At 34.9% G+C, this 23,898-nt stretch overlaps 1 long non-coding RNA gene and 1 pseudogene across 2 annotated transcripts; both read right to left on the bottom strand.

The window, feature by feature from the left end:
* Positions 1 to 2,754: 2,754 nt before the first annotated feature.
* On the bottom strand, positions 2,755 to 7,834 carry LOC121755601. Of its 2 annotated transcripts, XR_006040832.1 has the most exons (4): positions 7,792 to 7,834; positions 3,514 to 3,612; positions 3,306 to 3,393; positions 2,755 to 2,804 (listed from the first exon to the last, which is right to left on the bottom strand). It is a non-coding gene; the product is annotated as an uncharacterized LOC121755601 (long non-coding RNA). The 2 variants fall into 2 exon arrangements; XR_006040831.1 differs by lacking the exon at positions 7,792 to 7,834 and having other exon boundaries at positions 3,514 to 4,424.
* A 6,364-nt stretch (positions 7,835 to 14,198) lies between these two features.
* LOC121755592 overlaps positions 14,199 to 23,898 on the bottom strand; it is a 29,817-nt pseudogene continuing 20,117 nt past the window's right edge.

Here is a 23,898-nt window from a genome sequence, read left to right as displayed (position 1 = left end):
GTTGTCGATGGCGATGGCGATTGCGATTGCGATGTGGTTGTCGTTGGTGTCGAATTCGACAGCGAGGTGGCGGCGGTGAAGAAAAAGCGGCAGGAAAAGAGAGAAAGGTTCTTTATATTTAGTTTTTTAAGAGTAATAATTTTTTATTTTTTAAAAAATAATTTCATAATTAAAATACTTAAATGGGTCAAAATTGACTAAACAACTGTTGACTGTTTGTTTTTCTCGGCACCGTCCATTTTTTACTGAGTCTGGCCCGATTTCAAATATGTGGGATGAAATAATTCAAAAAGTAAAGTCTAAGACCAAAATCGTAAAAACGTCATATGTTTAGGACCACATTTGACCTTTACTCTTAAGGGAATAATTATTAAAAAATCAAATCACGATCCTTGTAAACTCAGAAGTTAAAATCTTTCGTATTTATGTATTTAGAACAACTTATAAAAGAGTGATGAATGGAATAGAATAAGTATATTAAAAGTTTAATACTCTCTCCATCCCACAATAAGAGTCACATTTTGTCATTTTGCTTCATCTCACAATAAGAGTCACATTTCACTTTTACCATAAATGGTAAGTATGTGTTACATTCAATTAACCCATTTCACTCACATCCTATTATAAAAATAATATCAAAAAGTAGACCTCATATTCCACTAACTTTTCAACCACTATTCTTTATAGTATTTCTTAAAACTCGTGTCCACAACAAATGTGACTCCTATTGTGGGACGGAGGAAGTATAATGTAGTTCTTCAAGAATTTTAGCTTTTACTTTTTGCATTGTCTTTTATCTTCATGGTCTAATATCTATCATGGCATGCTTGCTGCAACTATGATTCGTCAATGTTATTTATAATAGTACTAATTTATTATGCAATATTATATTTTAAAATTGAAGTGTTTCATGGGCATGGTATAAAAAATATAACTATTTCCATAGGAGTAGTTTATATCAGTCTCATCTCATCTTAGGATATGAGGTAGGAATATTTTTATGCTATGAAGTTTTAGCCCATTGAATATAAGGGTCGGTCTATTCCGGTGCGTCAAGAGTTGCAAGAAAATAATAGTTGATAAGGCTAATTTCATGCATAGGTCTAGGGGATAAATTCATATAATTACGGGGTCTAACATACGTTTTAAGCCAGGTGTGTAGAAGAATTTCGCCAGGTTCAGGAAAGAGAGAGGACAATCACATGGTCCGAGGAAACTGGCGAATGAGTGAGCATTGTGGAGCAAATTGCAAGACGGAGGAAATCTCGGAGCTGAAGGGTAAAATGGAGATTTCTACGAAGGCTTCTAGAAGATTATGTCCGCACCTATATAAGGAAGGAATCATGCATTCTGGAGGGCTCTTCTCGGTGGAGGCCTCATTAATAGTCTGTGGCTCGTAGCTCACTTTTTTCTTTTACACACTTGGGTTCTTTAGAGGGAAATTCTGGGGGTTTGCATTTTGGGTTCACTTTTCGCTTTCTCGCATTTCAGTTGGGTTGTAACACCGTCCTGTCGAGGGCGAAGAAACAAGTTCCATTTTATTTTCTCGTATTTTGTGGATTTCACCGAGCTTCGCTGTTCGGAGCTCGGCCCTCTGTTTTTTTTACCGAATATTTCTGTGTTTAATGCAAGTTTAATTTTCTGTCATGTTGTTGATGTTGATTTCTGATTTCCTTTCTGTGATTATCTGGAGTTTGAGTTAGTTTACTTGTGTTGGATGCGTTTCGCAATTGTTCACTGAATCTGTGCAGAGTAATGACTGGATCGGGTTGATCAAGTTTGTTGTTGGTTGAATCGGAGGTTTGAATTTGGTGTTGTAGCTGAGTTGAGTGGAATCGTTTGAATTCGGTGTTGATCGGTTTAGATCTGTTAGATCGGAAGTTATGGAGTTGATTGAGGTTGTTGTTTGGTTCGGATCGCTTGGATCCGGAGTGGATTAAGCATCCGACCTGAATCCAAGCAGAGTTGGTTTAAATTTATGCCTAGCCTTCATGTTTTCATTTCATTCCGTTGAGTACATGTAGATCATTGTTATTTCCGGTTTGTTGCAAGTTTTCGACGACCCCAACTTTTATATTCTGTTCGAATCTAGGTACATGCTCTGTTTTCTTCATCTTCATTTTTGATTCAGTTAAAAAATACATGTCGTAGTTAGTTAGAGTTTTAGTTTGTTATTTGCAGCCTTTCTGCCGTACTTGCTAATTCTGCCATACATGCCGTACTTGTTAATTGCAGCCTTTCTGCCGTACATGCCGTACTTGTTAAAAATACAAGTCGTTGTTAAAAAATACATGTCGTTGCTAATTGAAAATAAGACACATAACACACTATAGGCAAAATACAAGCACTGGACACAAACTATACAAAAAACACACACCATGTACCTACACATAGCACACACTATACAAAAAATACACGCACTGGGTACAAGTAACACACAAAATACACGCACTGGATAACTGTCACGACCGCACTTCCTAAATATAGAAAGCACGGTGGATCGCGACTAATGGGGGAATTAAGAAGCGGGGAAGAAGGGGGAAAACAATCAAGGGGGTACGATATGTAGATCAAAAGACGAAACTTCATTATCAAATCATAGTCTCAGATCACGAAGCAACATAGTTTGAATAAAAATAATCCAACGGAATAAAGAAAACATCAGAGTTCTAAAACTTGACGTAGCGGAAGCATTTGAGAGTTAGCTACTACTATGTATGAAGACACAATAGCAACCGGAACATTTATTGAATACTGTCTTTGTCCAAATGCTCAACATCCTCCGTCTCCCGTCCACGCTCAACCTGCACATAGGGAAAACATATGCAGGGGCTGAGTACTTGATGCACTCAGTGAACTCATGCCCAAAAATACATTTCATCAATAAAGTTATGTCAAGCCATCATTGAGTGAAACTCGGGTTTTACTTTTAAAAAATGCCGAGAAACACTAAAATCATTTCCATCGTAAAACATGGCTGCGCAGCCCATCATCATCATCCTCCATCATTATACCATATCTGAACCATCATGTGAAACGAGAATGTGGCCACAAACTCGATCACTGGACCGGCCGACCACAAAGGACGGCTCACGATCCCCATCAGTGCACTAGTCTGAGTAGGGACTCACTCCCTAGTCAGACCCGAATTCGTTAACCATCAAAGTCTAGTAGGATATTATCCTAGTAGACAATCAGATAGGCAATTCAAAACATAAAGTACGGCATGACATAACATTTAAACCACCCTTATCTCACCATTTACATATCATTGCAAATAAAGGAGTTTAAGTAATAAAGCCCACCTCATTCGTTTAAAGCCTTAACTTGTCTTCCATTCCGTTATCGAGGAGCGTGCATAGAGTCACCCTTTGATTTAATGTAATCCATTTCCTTAATCAAAACACATGGCCCAACACTTAAAATTAATTCACATGGCCAAACACTTAAAATTAATTCACATGGCCCAATCATTTAAATAAAGAAAAGGCCCAAAACTTCATTACTTCTCACCTCACGTGAAAAGCCAAAATAGGAGTGAAATTCCTAATCTCTCTTCTTCACTTAATTTGCAGCACCATTGTCGTGGTAATCACAGCGGCGAGATCGTCACTTTGCTGGTTCACGCCGCTGCCCCGGCCTTTCTCCTCACCGTCTCCATCACAGCACCGTCGCTGCTCATCTTGGCCGCTGATTTATCAACGCGAGCTGCTGTCCGCCGGTCACGGAGCTGTTCCCACTCGACGCCGGCACCGTTGCTGCTGTTCGCGAGCTGCGGTCCGTGAGCTGCTGTCACGGTGCATTCGACGTCGCATCGCCGCTGCTGCTCGCGACTCCGAGACCTCACTGTGCCATCGCTGTCGGCGTACCCTTCTCAAATCCGTCGATCCTCCGCCGTTCCCTGATGCTGCTGCGTTGAGACCAGCCCGTCGCCACAGTTGTCGCTCAGTCTCTGCTGCTGCTACCGCCGCGGCGCTGCTGCCTCTCCGTCACCGCTGAGCTCCAGCCGTCTCAGCTCCGTTCACCAACCGCCATCGACGTCTCCTCCCTCTCGTTATTACAACTCATCATCACTCCCTTCGTCGTCGGCCCACCACTGCTGTCGTGCCCCTCTCTCTCTGTTCTTGTTGCAAGGAGTGTATTGTGAGGATTTATTGTGGAAGATGGAGAGTGGAGAAGTTGAAAGGTGGAGAGTCTTCATGGGGGGTGATCGGCCGTGAGGGAGAGAAAGGAAGGGAAGAAAAAGGATGTTGGGCTTGTTCCCACATTCTTGGAAATGTATTGGGCTCAACATATTTTAATTAAATTGTTTTGGACTCATTTGGTTGTAAGCCCAAGTTTGTAATATTATTAATTGGTTAGGTTTTTAAATTGTTATGGCCCAAAGCCATTTTTTTATATAAACATTTGGACTTCAATCTTAATTAATTATTTCATGACATATATTAATTTAGTACTTAAAAAGTACAAGTGTTACAATAACACAAACTATACACAAAGTATACACAAAATACACACACTTCACATATCATACACTAAACACAAAATAACACAATACATTGCAACCAAATATACTAATTTTCTATACACAAAACACTCAGTACACTTTACACACTATGAAAAAAATACACAAATTTCACATACTACGCACTAAATAAAAATACACATTACACACACTATACACAATACATTTCAATCATACACAAACCAAACATATTAATCAAATTATCGAACCATACACAAAATACAAACAATTTACACACACTATGCACAAAATACACACAATATACACAAAATAAATATGCTACTAACAGTATACACTACGACGCTACGACGTAGTACACACACTATACACTACATAAATTATACATGCACTATGAATACAATACACACTACATACGTTGAACACAATACACACACGATATACACGAAGTGCAAACTTCACACTACACACTACATACGTTGAACACAATACACGAAGTGCAAGTTTCACACTACACATAAAATACACACAATACACTATACACAAGACAAACGGACAAAATACAATATACATAAATCACACGCACTATACACAAAATACACATACTTCACACTATGCACGCACTATACACACAATGCACATACATTACACAACAATGCACGTGAGGGAGAGTCTTCATGGGGGGTGTGTGTCCTTTAGTTGAAGGATTTATTGTGGAAGATGGAGAGTGGAGAAGTTGAAAGGTGGGGAGTCTTCATGGGGGGTGATCAGCCGTGAGGGAGAGAAAGGAAGGGAAGAAAAAGGATGTTGGGCTTGTTCCCAAATTCTTGGAAATGTATTGGGCTCAACATATTTTAATTAAATTGTTTTGAACTCATTTGGTTGTAAGCCCAAGTTTGTAATATTATTAATTGGTTAGGTTTTTAAATTGTTATGGCCCAAAGCCATTTTTTTATATAAACATTTGGACTTCAATCTTAATTAATTATTTCATGACATATATTAATTTAGTACTTAAAAAGTACAAGTGTTACAATAACACAAACTATACACAAAGTATACACAAAATACACACACTTCACATATCATACACTAAACACAAAATAACACAATACATTGCAACCAAATATACTAATTTTCTATACACAAAACACTCGGTACACTTTACACACTATGAAAAAAATACACAAATTTCACATACTACGCACTAAATAAAAATACACATTACACACACTATACACAATACATTTCAATCATACACAAACCAAACATATTAATCGAACTATCGAACCATACACAAAATACAAACAATTTACACACACTATGCACAAAATACACACAATATACACAAAATAAATATGCTACTAACAGTATACACTACGACGCTACGACGTAGTACACACACTATACACTACATAAATTATACATGCACTATGAATACAATACACACTACATACGTTGAACACAATACACACACGATATACACGAAGTGCAAACTTCACACTACACACTACATACGTTGAACACAATACACGAAGTGCAAGTTTCACACTACACATAAAATACACACAATACACTATACACAAGACAAACGGACAAAATACAATATACATAAATCACACGCACTATACACAAAATACACATACTTCACACTATGCACGCACTATACACACAATGCACAAAATACACATACTTCACACTATGCACGCACTATACACACAATGCACATACATTACACAACAATGCACGTGAGGGAGAGTCTTCATGGGGGGTGTGTGTCCTTTGGTTGTAGGATTTATTGTGGAAGATGGAGAGTGGAGAAGTTGAAAGGTGGGGAGTCTTCATGGGGGGTGATCAGCCGTGAGGGAGAGAAAGGAAGGGAAGAAAAAGGATGTTGGGCTTGTTCCCAAATTCTTGGAAATGTATTGGGCTCAACATATTTTAATTAAATTGTTTTGGACTCATTTGGTTGTAAGCCCAAGTTTGTAATATTATTAATTGGTTAGGTTTTTAAATTGTTATGGCCCAAAGCCATTTTTTTATATAAACATTTGGACTTCAATCTTAATTAATTATTTCATGACATATATTAATTTAGTACTTAAAAAGTACGAGTGTTACAATAACACAAACTATACACAAAGTATACACAAAATACACACACTTCACATATCATACACTAAACACAAAATAACACAATACATTGCAACCAAATATACTAATTTTCTATACACAAAACACTCAGTACACTTTACACACTATGAAAAAAATACACAAATTTCACATACTACGCACTAAATAAAAATACACATTACACACACTATACACAATACATTTCAATCATACACAAACCAAACATATTAATCGAACTATCGAACCATACACAAAATACAAACAATTTACACACACTATGCACAAAATACACACAATATACACAAAATAAATATGCTACTAACAGTATACACTACGACGCTACGACGTAGTACACACACTATACACTACATAAATTATACATGCACTATGAACACAATACACACACGATATACACGAAGTGCAAACTTCACACTACACACTACATACGTTGAACACAATACACGAAGTGCAAGTTTCACACTACACATAAAATACACACAATACACTATACACAAGACAAACGGACAAAATACAATATACATAAATCACACGCACTATACACAAAATACACATACTTCACACTATGCACGCACTATACACACAATGCACATACGTTACACAACAATGCACGTACTTTACACGCTCCACACTACTTACATTGCACACAATACACAAGCTATAACAAACACGACGCTACACACACACTATTACACAAAATATATATACATTATACACACCCCACACACACTACAAACACCTACGCTATAAATAAAAAATATAAATTACACAATATACACAAACTACACATATTATAAGCAAAGTACACACATTACGCATTCATACTAACCTATAAACAAAGTAAACGCAATGTAAACAAAAAATCCATCACACACTATACAAACACACACCTACAAAAAATATACAGGCACATATATATACACAAAAATACATGCACAACACACATACTTACACAACCTATAAACAACACGCATACTTACACAACCTATAAACAAAGTACATGCCCTGTAAACACAAAATAACAATGCGCTACACACACATACAAAAAATATACAAAGCATACACAAAATACACACATATACAACACTACACATTACACACTATATATACAAAATACGCAAATTACTCGCTATAAACCAAATATACACTATATACACAAAATGCACGCACTAGACATATACATTAGAAAATATACACTACATACATAATATACAAAGTGTAACACACTGCACACATTATCCAAAAAATACGAACAACACACTACATATTCTACCAAAAAATACAGACTATACACAAGATACAAGATATACATGAACTGAAAATACACATAGCACATACTATAAACACACTATACACAAAAGACACACACTACATATGCTACACGCATTTCAAACTCACAATACACAAGCACAAAATACATACTATACACAAAATACAAGTACTCCAAACACATAACAAAGTGTATGCTTTGTAAACACAAAATACAATGCACTGCAAACACACAAAATACACTATACAAAAAATCCATACACAATACACACACTATACAGAAAATTCGTACAAGTACATAAAACATACACTGCACACACACATATACATAAAATACACGCACTGGATAACACAAACTAAACACAAAGTATACACAAAATACACACACTTCACATATCATACACTAAACACAAAATAACACAATACATTGCTACCAAATATACTAATTTTCTATACACAAAACACTCAGTAAACTTCACATACTACACAGCAAACAAAAATACACACATTACATGCACTCACAGTACATTGCAATCATACACAAACCAAATATACTAATCAAACTATACACAAAAAACAAACACTTTACACATACACTATGAAAAATACACACATTACAAACTATATACAAAACACACACTTTACACATACACTATGCAAAAAATACACACAATACAAACTATACACAAAAAACAAACAATTTACACATACACTATGCAAAAAATACACACATTACACACACAAAATACGCAAATTACACATACACTATATACACAAAATACTGTTACTAGCATATATATACAGAAAATACATACTATACACACAATTCTCAATGTGTAATTCACTACAAACATTTTACAAAAAATACACAACTACACACAAAATATACATACTAAATATGCTTTAAAAACACACCATATACACAAAATATAGATAAATTGAATATACGACACATAACACACTATACGCAAAATACACGCACTTGACACAAACTATACAAAAAACACACACACCATGTACCTACACATAGCACACACTATACAAAAAATACACGCACTGGGTACAAGTAACACACAAAATACACGCACTGGATACAAGTTTAACACACACTATACACAAAGTATACACACAAAAATACACACACTTCACATATCATACACTAAACACAAAATAACACAATACATTGCAACCAAATATACTAATTTTCTATACACAAAACACTCAGTACACTTTACACACTATGAAAAAAATACACAAATTTCACATACTACGCACTAAACAAAAATACACATTACACACACTATACACACAATACATTTCAATCATACACAAACCGAACATATTAATCGAACTATCGAACCATACACAAAATACAAACAATTTACACACTGCACAAAATACACACAATATACACAAAATAAATATGCTACTAACGGTATACACTACGACGCTACGACGTAGTACACACACTATACACTACATAAATTATACATGCACTATGAACACAATACACACAAGCTATACACGAAGTGCAAACTTCACACTACACACTACATACGTTGAACACAATACACACACACAAAATATACATACTAAATATGCTTAAAAAACACACCATATACACAAAATATAGATAAATTGAATATACGACACATAACACACTATACGCAAAATACACGCACTTGACACAAACTATACAAAAAACACACACACCATGTACCTACACATAGCACACACTATACAAAAAATACACGCACTGGGTACAAATAAAACACAAAATACATGCACTGGATAACACAAACTATACACAAAGTATACACAAAATACACACACTTCACATATCATACACTAAACACAAAATAACACAATACATTGCTACCAAATATACTAATTTTCTATACACAAAACACTGAGTAAACTTCACATACTACACAGCAAACAAAAATACACACATTACATGCACGCACGGTACATTGCAATCATACACAAATCAAATATACTAATCAAACTATACACAAACCAAATATACTAATCAAACTATACACAAAAAACAAACACTTTACACATACACTATGAAAAATAAACACATTACAAACTATAGACAAAACACACACTTTACACATACACTATGCAAGAATACACACAATACAAACTATACACAAAAACAAACAATTTACACATACACTATGCAAAAAATACACACATTACACACACAAAATACTGTTACTAGCATATATACAGAAAATACATACTATACACACAATTCTCAATGTGTAATTCACTACAAACATTTTACAAAAAATACACAACTAAACACACAAAATATACATACTAAATATGCTTTAAAAACACACCATATACACAAAATATAGATAAATTGAAAATAAGACACATAACACACTATACGCAAAATACACGCACTGGTCACAAACTATACAAAAAACACACACACCATGTACCTACACATAGCACACACTATACAAAAATACACGCACTGGGTACAAGTAACACACAAAATACACGCACTGGATACAAGTTTAACACACACTATACACAAAGTATACACAAAATACACATACTTCACATATCGTACACTAAACACAAAATAACACAATACATTGCAACCAAATATACTAATTTTCTATACACAAAACACTCAGTACACTTTACACACTATGAAAAAAATACACAAATTTCACATACTACGCACTAAACAAAAATACACATTACACACACTATACACACAATACATTTCAATCATACACAAACCGAACATATTAATCGAACTATCGAACCATACACAAAATACAAACAATTTACACACTGCACAAAATACACACAATATACACAAAATAAATATGCTACTAACGGTATACACTACGACGCTACGACGTAGTACACACACTATACACTACATAAATTATACATGCACTATGAACACAATACACACACGCTATACACGAAGTGCAAACTTCACACTACACACTACATACGTTGAACACAATACACACACACAAAATATACATACTAAATATGCTTAAAAAACACACCATATACACAAAATATAGATAAATTGAATATACGACACATAACACACTATACGCAAAATACACGCACTTGACACAAACTATACAAAAAACACACACACCATGTACCTACACATAGCACACACTATACAAAAAATACACGCACTGGGTACAAATAACACACAAAATACACGCACTGGATAACACAAACTATACACAAAGTATACACAAAATACACACACTTCACATATCATACACTAAACACAAAATAACACAATACATTGCTACCAAATATACTAATTTTCTATACACAAAACACTGAGTAAACTTCACATACTACACAGCAAACAAAAATACACACATTACATGCACGCACGGTACATTGCAATCATACACAAACCAAATATACTAATCAAACTATACACAAAAAACAAACACTTTACACATACACTATGAAAAATAAACACATTACAAACTATAGACAAAACACACACTTTACACATACACTATGCAAAAAATACACACAATACAAACTATACACAAAAAACAAACAATTTACACATACACTATGCAAAAAATACACACATTACACACACAAAATACTGTTACTAGCATATATACAGAAAATACATACTATACACACAATTCTCAATGTGTAATTCACTACAAACATTTTACAAAAAATACACAACTACACACACAAAATATACATACTAAATATGCTTTAAAAACACACCATATACACAAAATATAGATAAATTGAAAATAAGACACATAACACACTATACGCAAAATACACGCACTGGTCACAAACTATACAAAAAACACACACACCATGTACCTACACATAGCACACACTATACAAAAATACACGCACTGGGTACAAGTAACACACAAAATACACGCACTGGATACAAGTTTAACACACACTATACACAAAGTAAACACAAAATACACATACTTCACATATCGTACACTAAACACAAAATAACACAATACATTGCAACCAAATATACTAATTTTCTATACACAAAACACTCAGTACACTTTACACACTATGAAAAAAATACACAAATTTCACATACTACGCACTAAACAAAAATACACATTACACACACTATACACACAATACATTTCAATCATACACAAACCGAACATATTAATCGAACTATCGAACCATACACAAAATACAAACAATTTACACACTGCACAAAATACACACAATATACACAAAATAAATATGCTACTAACGGTATACACTACGACGCTACGACGTAGTACACACACTATACACTACATAAATTATACATGCACTATGAACACAATACACACACGCTATACACGAAGTGCAAACTTCACACTACACACTACATACGTTGAACACATTACACACACACTATACACGAAGTGCAAACTTCACACTACACATAAAATACGGACAAAATACACTATACACAAGACAAACGGACAAAATACAATATACACAAATCACACGCACTATCCACAAAATACACATACTTCACACTATGCACGCACTATACCCACAATGCACATACTTTACACAACAATGCACATACTTTACACGCTCCACACTACTTACATTGCACACAATACACAAGCTATAACAAACACGACGCTACACACAAACTATATTACACAAAATATATATACATTATACACACCGCACACACAATACAAACACCTACGCTATAAATAAAAAATACTCATGTAGGTAAATTCACACTGCATAAATTACACAATATACACAAACTACACATTTTATAAGCAAAGTACACACATTACGCATTCATACTAACCTATAAACAAAGTAAACGCAATGTAAACAAAAAATCCATCACACACTATACAAACACACAACTACAAAAAATATACACTACAGGCATATATACACAAAAATACATGCACAACACACATACTTACGCAACCTATAAACAAAGTACATGCCCTGTAAACACAAAATAACAATGCGCTACACACACATACAAAAAATATACAAAGCATACACAAAATATACACATATACAACACTACACATTACACACTATATATACAAAATACGCAAATTACACGCTATAAACCAAATATACACTATATACACAAAATGCAAGCACTAGACATACACATAGAAAATATACACTACACACACAATATACAAAGTGTAACACACTGCACACATTATGCAAAAATACGAATAACACACTACACATTCTACCAAAAAATACACACTATACACAAGATACAAGATATACATGAACTGAAAATACACATAGCACATACTATAAACACACTATACAAAAATTACGCGCACTAAATACAAAATACAAGCACTACACACATATACACACTGCACATAATACACATGCTATAAACACACTATATACAAATATAAATACAATATACACATTGCACAGATTAGGAAGTATACACAAACTGCACATATTTTCTCGGACGGAGAGTAGTCTTAGGGCAGCTCTAGCTTCTCAAGGCTTGCATTCCTTCTTCTTCTCCATCTCTTGTGCACGAATCAAAAAGGCATAAGAACTGTTATAGTGGAAGAACCAGATGAAAAATTGATGTGAACCTCAACTTACTAAACTTCTAAGTAAGCTTCCAAATATCTCCAAATATTATCACCTACATAATTTGCAGAATTATCAAGAAAGACGATGTTCAAAACAAAAGTACTCCCTCCGTCCCTGAAAATTTGTCACCTATTTCCTTTTTCGTCCGTCCCTAAAAATTTGTCACCTTTCACTTTTACCATTTTTGGTAGTGGACCCTACATTCCACTAACTCATTCACACTCACATTTTATTATAAAACTAATATATAAAAGTAGGACCCACATGCCACCAACTTTTTCAACCCACTTTCTATTACATTTATTAAAACCCGTGCCGGGTCAAATGGTGACGAATTTTGGGGGACGGAGGGAGTAATAACTATGCATTCACTTGCCACAACTTCCTTAGCTTAATAAGACTTTGGATACTGGTTGAGACATAGACAGTAAACCCTAAACCTTTAACACATCATTACATTTTCAACCAAGCTAGGAAGAAAGATGGGTACCACAATGTAGCCCACACTTCTCAACATATCCTGAAGCACGCGAAGAAATTCAAGTACCTTATCAAAGTTACAGAAGGTCAAGAGTCAAGAAATGATCCGAGATAGTTTAAATATGGTAAATAAGAATTATAAGAACATATATATTAACGGGCTATAACACTCTTAGAGAGCTAGATATTAGAGAATCAATAACAATTTGTAATTCATCAATTCCACAAACATTTTGAATAATCAAATGTTCAATAACAAGTCTCCTGAGTATACTCATCAAATATGGTATCACTCATTTCTTTTTCAAAAATACCATTTGATAAATTCAGAGAGCAAAGCCCACGGGCATGCTGCAAACAAATTAATAAAATCCTATTTACCTTTAATAAGCATGATGTGTTGGATTCAAAAACCACAACACAAACCACTTCAAGAGTATATATCTAAGACTTCAATCACCTCCCTTCCCATGGATGGAAGAGCCTGTGTATTATGAACAAATCGAAGGTTTAATGAAAATTTCAAAAGTTACACAATCAAAACTAGAATTTATGTTGAAATAACCTTCTGCAGCATCTCAATGCCATCAACTCGCTTTTGAAGTCAGCACTTAAGAGCCTCCGATCAGATCCTCCCAAAAGATTTCATGACATTATTCTGTTTGAGAAGTAAGCAAAGTCACTTTCTAACATCTATAAGAATGAAACATATCATCAGATGCAAAATAATTACATAAGCCACACAGATGCAAAAACAAGTCAGCACTGATGGTCTTACACCATTTACCCAAACCCAAAAGCTGACAAAAGTTCTAAAAAGTTGTATGAAGGCATCCCACAAAATTAATAAAGAAATCTTAAAAGAGAACAGAAACCTAAAGATCTTGAATTTGCTCTATACGCAATTCTTCGATTTTGAATCTGGCAACAATAATCCTTTCCGTGTCAACCAACGAGAGTAAGACTAAGTTAATAATATACTTTGTTTACATAAAAGATACAGCACTGTTTGTAGCCTGTAGTTACCAAAATATTTGCACCTTGTTTCCCTAACAAATAAATTTGTACCAACCTTGGTTGAATCCTTCATGCTAATGTTGATGTCTTTAACACAGGACATCAATTAACAAAAAAATTATGGTTCAAAAGAAAGATATATGGTTGAGAAGAAAGATATTAACCACAGAACGCATACTGAAGGTGCATTTCTACTTCCATGCCCAGATTCGCGGTCGCCATGACCATTTATTCTGTCTTTAGGCTGCTTTTAAACGCGATGCTTGACTAAACAAATCTACCTTGAAAACTCCATATGACTTCAGTCGTTATCAAATAATAGCCAAAGCAGAACCTTGTATATCTCTCAAATTTTTTGATACCTATAAGGGGAGAGATATAAGATAGGTCTAGCGCCATCCGGCAGCTAAAAGAGATGCAAACCTCAATCAAGTAATAAAATTTTTGGATATTCATACAGTTTCTCATCCACAAACCCTCAATATTTCATTAAAGCATGCAGTCAAACATGCAATCATTGTTTTCAGTAAGTTGCAATTCATATGTTTGAGGGACAGGTTTACACCCAAAAAAGTGGGATATAATAAAATGTACGCACGATGCAAAACCATAATTTAAGTGGGAAAACACATACATATGACCTAAATATGCAACTGTTACAAATAAGGTCAAACAGTAATTTGAACCCTAACCTTCAAGCAGCTCTTTCCACGCAACACTTTTTAGTTGAGTAATTGTCTCTACTTGAATAAGGGATCCTAATCTGCTCTAAATCTCTTCCAAACTCATTTCAGTTTGCTGTAAAGAAAACTGTTTTAGTTAGTCAAAATCTATCGTGGGTGTCCCTAATAATGTATTCAGCATACAACAGGTAAGAGGGGAAAAACAGCAGCTCTGACCTTGACATCTTCATGCTCCATAGGCTTAGAAACTTTTGTTTTTTGTCCTCCATCACCCTTCTTGTTAATACAAGATTTTCCAGACGTGGCTTTCTTAGTGGCAGCCGACTAAGAAAGAGATGTGCATAAAACAAGCAAAACGGGAGAGTCAACAGTGGTTAACCATATGTTTATGTGAAGTAGCTAGGCGTCTAGAATACGTGCTCATAATGTGTCTCCTTGTGTAATAGTAATATTTTACATTGTACTTACCAAGGCAACAATAGGCTTCTTTCCACTAAGCATGAGCATGTTTGTGATCATATACTTACGGCGAATGATGTATTCCTATTCCATAATCCTCGGCAAAAATAAGAGAAATTTATCATAAAGAATACTAGTAATTAACAATGTTATGGATGGCGTATGACGGCCAACGCAAAAACCGCCACTGGGATATGGCGTAAAGGTATGGCGCGGGATATGGCAATCGATAAAATATTATGAATATACATACATATCAATTCAAAAATTAGAAAATAAAAAAAATGAATTATATCTGCTATTAAAACAATGTCATAATGTAATATATGTGCTATTAAAGAAAGCATAATGTCATAACCAATTATATAATATGCCTAATACTTATGGTTCAATAATCAAAACACAAAACCGTCATCATTATAATAATAATTATTTTTATTATTTTATGTTTTTATTATAATTTAGAAATAACTAATTATGAAAATTTAAAATAATGACTATAATTATTATTAGTAGTATTATTATATTATTTCTTATTATTATGTTACATACTTGAACTAACTTAATATGAAAATTGAATCAAATTATTAAAATTATGCATTATAATAATAATAATAATAATAATAATAATAATAATAATTATTATTATTATTATTATGTTTTTAATAAATAATTAAGTAAGAAAATTTTAAAATAAGTTTAATATTTTTGATTATATTAAAATGATTATTATTATTTATTAATAAAATTTTAATTATCATTACATCATTCAACTAAGGCGGGGGCGGCAGGGAAACTAGAGCATTGGGGTGGCGCCACTGCATGAGCCACATTCATGTAAATGATCAAGCCTTCACAGGAGTTATATACATGACATAAGAGTTTCAGTATTGGGATTTGAAGGTACAATAATTGTCTTTTGAAGAATTCGGGAGTTTCTAAATGATTCAACTATTTATAATATTATGATTGTAAATCTATGTTAGTAGCGCAAAAGACTCATAATAAACCTGTAACTGATAGTATAAGAGAATACCTTGCTTGACTTCTCAAGTGGCTGTCCCATTGCAGTCCCAAGAGCACCAATTGTTGACAAAGTAGTAATAATCAAATCTTAAGAGATTATAAGCACATCAAATGATGAAGTACGCTCTGCGTTATGCGTTATCCTGCATGTGCAATACGGCCACCAACAACAATTATATTCATAAGAAGAGAGAAAAACTAGCCATGCTTGCCAAATAAGTTTTACAGTGATAGTTACTAGAATCTTTAACATCAGAACATTCAAAGCTCTCAAAAGTTGATTTCCATCATCCATCTGTGGAACCCTATCAAAAGTTGACTTCCAAAGGCCATAGCAACAGTTCCGTGATGAAACTATCAAGAGTACTCTCCTTAACTGTATAAGCAAGCCTTCAAAAAAAGTCTGCAACTAAAGCAATAACAACTTCAGACCTCAATTAACACCCAACTAATCAAAATCATGACATGAATCTTCAATATTAGGGGCGTTATTAGTTAAAAGGTCAGTCAGGACATATTTACAAGATCTTGAAAAGGCACCAGTCAAAATCGTACACATTCTCGCTCGGAGCATCTTAGGGCAGCTCTAGGATCTCCTGGCTTGCCTTTCTCTTCTCCATCACTCGTATGAAAAGTCTAAATGAACAACCCAACAATAGTTAGTTATAAGCTCACCAAGAATCTTATAGCCTATCGCCAAAGTATTTGGATGCAACTTTGAGGGTGTCTCCATCTCGTTCAGCAGTGCAAGGATTTTAACCGGCTACTTATCTGCCAAGAGGAACACATGGAAAGATATAGCATACAAAGACAAGAAAGCACTAGAGACTCAACTCCATCAACTTAGCTTTTTGAAGTCAGCCCAATGCAGATCCTCTCGAAAGTGTTTCATGACATCATTCTGTTTGAGAAGTAAGCAAAGCCACTTACGAACATCTATAAAGAATGTAGTATATCGTCATATGCAAAAACAATACATAAGCCACACAACATCAAAATAAGTCCTAAAAAGTTCTACTAAAAAAGTTGTATGAAGGCCATCTCAGTGGTATTGAAAAGCTAATCTCATAAAATCAATATAGAAATCTTAAAAGAGAGCAGAAACCTCAAGATCTTGAATTTCCTCTATACGCAATTCTTCTAATTTGAATCTGCGAACAATAATCCTTTCTCTGTCATCCTGCGAGAGTAACACTAAGTTAATAATCTACTTTCTTGCCATAAAAGATACAGCACTGTTTGCAGCGTTACCAAAATAATTGCACCTTGTTTCCCTAAAAATACAACGTGTCACCTTGTTGTAACTGAAAGTTAATGTCTTGAAAAAACTGCCTGGATCCCTTGTTAGGTTCAGCTATCTAAATAAACAGGACATCAATTAAAAAATACATTATGGTCCAGAAGAAAGATATTAACCACAGAAAACATACTGAAGATGCATTTCTGCTTCCATGCCAGGATTCGTGGTTGCCATGACCATTTGGTTTTGCTGTCATTAGGCTGCTTTCTGACGTGGTGCTTGACGAAACATATCCACCAGATTCATAATTATCTGCAATGCATGTGTGGCATAAGAAAAATAATAAAATGATATGAAAAAGAGGAGTAACATAATATATTTTTTATTAGGAGATGAGTGAGTTAATGGAAAGTAACATAATACCTTGCAAAGCTCCATATGGCTTCAGTTGTATGCCAATAATAGCTAAAGCACAGAACCTTGTATATCTCTCAAATTTTTGGACACTATAAGGGGAGAGATATAAGATAGGTCTGGCGCCGTCACTCAACCAATCCAGCAAGTTGTCTTGATAGCCAATAAAAAAAATCCTTGCGCCCTTTTGCGCCTACTTTAGCGTCTGTGAGAACAGCTGTAATATATGGTAGTGGAAGACAGCAACAAACGATGAGGTCAACGATACTCAAAGCAGGAGTTCGAAAAACACTCTTTTCCGAATAGACTACAGACCATTTTATCAGAATGAGCAACACCAAGCCAAGTATCCAAGGTACACAATGCACACTCAAGCATATGCTTTTTGTTGTCGCCAAGGCATTTCAAGACATCTAAAAGAATACAATGCATGAGCCACATTCATGTAAATGATCAATCAAGCCTTGTGGTCAAGAAAACCTGGATTGAGTTACGGACTTGTGGTCAAGAAAACTTCACGAGCAATCTTTTTGGTTGATGCAAGTTCGGTTAGTTCAGCAACTGCCTCTTTCCTCTCTCACCATTTTGAAACTTTCTAAAAATAAAATACAAAAAAGTATGAATAAAAGGTTACATTAAATAATTTTTTGAATATTTATAAATGACATTGATAAGCCACTTACCACCCCTTCCCAAAATCCAGACTTCTCCAAAGGCTTCAATATATCAACTGGACCGACAAGGTCATCCATACTCATCTATATCCTGAGATTGATAGGAATATATCTTAGACTCGTAAAAGACAGCCATAAATCAATGCCACTAAGTTAAACTAAGCGAAAGTATAATTGCAGCAGTACCATTTAGGGTTTAGATGGTTGGGATTTGGGCAAGAAACAGTGATGCACATAAAATTGCGGTTCGTACAAAACCTAGCAGTATCATTTACAGAGACACTTCAATTTATTATAGCTTAAGATGGTTGAGACTTGGGCAAAACAGTGTTGCACATAAAATTGCAGTTCAAACAAAACCTAGAATTGGGCTAGGCTAGGGGGTGGACAGATTCTACAAAAGTAAGAGAAAACATTAAATTGCCTCGTTCCTAGGCTACGTGGTGACTTGACAACATTGGCCAGAAACATTGTTCAAATGCCAAACAATTACTTCAGAGTACACATACCATCAACAACACTCTCTTCAGTTGGTACAGATCCCATAGCCTTAGAAACAGCTCCTAGTTCGGGCTCCCTTGTCCTGCTCAAACCTGATGAATGGAAAATGCAAGATATAATGATCTCGATCATAAGAATATTTATTTTATACAAGTTGCATTTTTTGTAGAGGCTGAGAGCTGTGTACTCAACAGTGTCATTAGACTCAAGCAAACAAGATACTTACTACTTCTAAGCACATGGAAATGATACTATGCAGAGGTTAAACACAGTTCAAAACTGAAATAAAGGAAGATCATGCCTTCAAAAGTGTCAGTTAGACTCAAGCATCCGGACTTGTGCATTGCCTAGAGAGTTTGGGGTAAGGGCCTCCGTTGAAGAAGGTTTCTTCCTTCTCCTTCAATTTCTCCTACACACCGTCACCAAAAATCAACATCATATTAAGCAACAATCAAAATTCACAGATGCATTTACAAGCTTAGGGAGTGACTGGACTGAGATTATATCTTATTAACTCTAAGGGCTGCCGGGTGTTATCTCTATTCCAACTCTAATTAGAAAAGGAAACAATTGCAAACCTAAATATGACATTTGTACAATTTACACATCAACGATAATACCATTGGTATGTCAGAAGATAATAGAAAATGATTCTAAATTTCATGATCTCTTCTTTATTTCAGATTATAGTCAAATCGTAATAGTGCTTCACAATGAGCTCATTCCACAATAATGAGAAAAATATAGTTACGTTTGAAAATTTACCCCGTGGTTATAACTCCTCGAGGAGATTGAACCACACCTGAGAGTAAAATGACAAAGGTTAAAACATATTCCTATAAAAAAAACATCAAATATAACTATAATTCAGTTACCCAATATATAACTAAATCAGGTGAGAGAACACATTATGCTACTAACTAACCTCCATGCATATATGGGAACATATTCCTTGTGAACCTTAAGTATGGTCGCTTTTAATACAGTAATGTAACACAGCTCAACGTCAACGATCTTACAAGAGGAACTTTGTTTTTCACTGCCACCTTCATATCTGCAAGAAAACTAATAATCAGTAGGATTAAACCCGTAGAAAGAACTCTCTCATTACAAACCAAAATCAAAACCACATCTTCTTTTGTTCCTTAATTAATCATGCATATAATTTATTGGTTCAAACAATAGGTAAGCCAAATTAGGTGATTTTGTAGTAATTTCAGAACATATTTCCAAGTAGGTAACAGAAACTACTAGAAAATACATTCATATCTTATGCAACTTAAGACCGTTAATTCCAGTGCTCGAGAACACTTCATTTAGTTAGCATGTGATCAATAACGCAGCACGAGGAGGCTTGCACAGTCCAGAACTGAAATAAAGGAAGATCATGCAACTATCCGGACTTGAGCATTGCCTGAAGAGTTGGGCAAGGGCCTCCGTTGAAGTAGGTTTCTTCCTTCTCCTTCAATTTCTCCTACACACCGTCACCAAAAATCAACATCATATTAAGCAATAATCAAAATTCACAGATGCATTTACAAGCTTAGGGAGTGACTGGACTGAGATTATATCTTATTAACTCTAAGGGCTGCCGGGTGTTATCTCTATTCCAACTCTAATTAGAAAAGGAAACAATTGCAAACCTAAATATGACATTTGTACAATTTACACATCAACGATAATCCCCTAGAATGAAAAATTCAAATAACTACTTAAAAAAACATGTATTATCATTTTTATAGGGCAGTGTAATTTAAAAAATAATACGACACAGTTATGGACTAACCAGTAGTAGAGGCAATAAGAAGCGATAACTGGCCGAGAAATGAGTTCTCAGACCCCTGCAAGGTTGTCCGGGTGCTTGAATACCGTCAACTGCAACAACAATATTTTTTTTCTTCTTTTTTTCTTTTTTTTTTCTATCTTTTCCTTTTTATCTTTTTTTTTCTATCTTTTCCTTTTTATCTTTTTTTTTTCCTTTTTCCATCTTTTTTCCTTTTTTTCTTTTTTCTTTCCTTTTTTTTCTTCCCACAGTAATGTACACCTGTGATAACCTGCAAAATTCAAATATGTTGTGCAGGCAACACCAATTACTTGGTCACGATAATAACACCAACAATATGTTCTGCATAAAATAAAATAAAAACCCTGGATTAAGTTGTGGACTTGTGGTCAAGGAAACCATAGCATACCTTCTTTAATGTTAAACAAAATTCAGAAAAATCAGCTGGAGCAATCTTTTTGGTGGATGCAAGTTCGGTTAGTTCAGAAACAACCATTTCCTCTCACACCGGTTTGAAGCTTTCTGAATATAAAACACAAAAAGTAGGAATAAAAAGGCTACATTAAATTATTGTTTTGAATATTTGTTATAGGTAAATGACAAAGATAGGCCACTTACCACCCCTTCCCAAAATCCAGACTTCTCCAAAGGATTGAATGTATCAACTGGACACACAAGGTCATCATACTCATCTATCTCCTCAGGTGCTGACAGGGTTCTGAAAAATCAGCTGGAGCAATCTTTTTGGTGGATGCAAGTTCGGTTAGTTCAGCAACAGCCATTTCATATCACACCGTTTTGAAGCATTCTGAAAATAAAACACAAAAAGTATGAATAAAAGGTTAGATTAAATTATTTTTTGAATATTTGTTATAGGTAAATGATAAAGATAGGCCACGTACCACCCTTTCCAAAATTCAGACTTCTCCAAAGGATTGAATGTATCAACTGGACAAACAAGGTCATCATACTCATCTATCTCCTGATGTCAAGGAAGATATCTTAAGAGTCGTAAAAGATAGCTATAAATCTAAGCCTCTAAACAAGAAGGTATAATAGCAGTATCATTTACAAAGCCAGCTTCAATTTTTAAAGCTTAAGATGGTTGGGCCAAAACAGTGTTGCACATAAAATTGTGGTTCAAGTAAAACCTAGAACCTAATGAGGATTGGGATAGGCCAGGGGGTGGACAGATTTTGCAAAAGTAAGAGACAGCATTGAATTGCCTCAATCCTAAGCTACGTGGGGAGTTCACAACATTGGCCAGAAACATTGTTCAAATGCCAAACAATGACTACACTGTACACATACCATCAGCTACACTCTCCTCAGTGGGTACAGAACCCACAGCCTTAGGAGAAGCTCCTCTGGTTCGAGCTCCTTGTCCTGCTGGAAAATAGAAAATGCAAGATATAATGATCTCGATCATAAGAAAATTCATTTTATACATGTTGCATCCAAAAGTAACAATCATAAATCATCCAAAAAAGTAACAACCTTTTGCAATCTTTGCTTCTTGTCTTCCTTTAGTGCTAAAACAGCCTCGCCAGCTCAGCAAGGGTGTCATTGCAGATGCTTCTGACTGAACACTAGTTGCGTCATTCAGCCTTGGATGTACTTCTGTGACAATAGTAAAGAAGTCCATGCCAAGGACAGCACAAAGATTGTGACTGTGGTGACAAGTCAATAACCTTGTGCAGCCTGTCACTTTAGAAAACCAAGATAAACAAGCCAAGAACAGTTCACTGTTTAGACTTTAGAGAGATAGTCCAAAAGCATTTACCAAACTCAGCATGAAAAAAAGTAGTCACCTTTTCCTTTTGAAGATCTTGAAGCTGAGCATTAAACTCATCTATTTTTTTGATGGATAGATTGAACTCCTCAACTGTGATATTCTCACCCTGGACCCTAGTTCCAACAATCTCCGCAGATATCTTCTGTATTTGAGATTGAACATCAGAATTCTCTTTCGTCTTCTCATCCTTTTGTTTCCATAGTTTATCCGGTGCAGGAGCTATAGCTTGAAGCTGTTCCTTATTCGTTCCTGACGTCTTGTCAGGCTGCAAAAAAGTACACAAACCAAACATTGT

This window comes from Salvia splendens, chromosome 11, assembly GCF_004379255.2.
Source record: "Salvia splendens isolate huo1 chromosome 11, SspV2, whole genome shotgun sequence".
NCBI lineage: Eukaryota > Viridiplantae > Streptophyta > Magnoliopsida > Lamiales > Lamiaceae > Salvia > Salvia splendens.
Note: the sequence above shows the minus strand (reverse complement) of the source record. Positions and strands in the feature narration are given on the sequence as shown.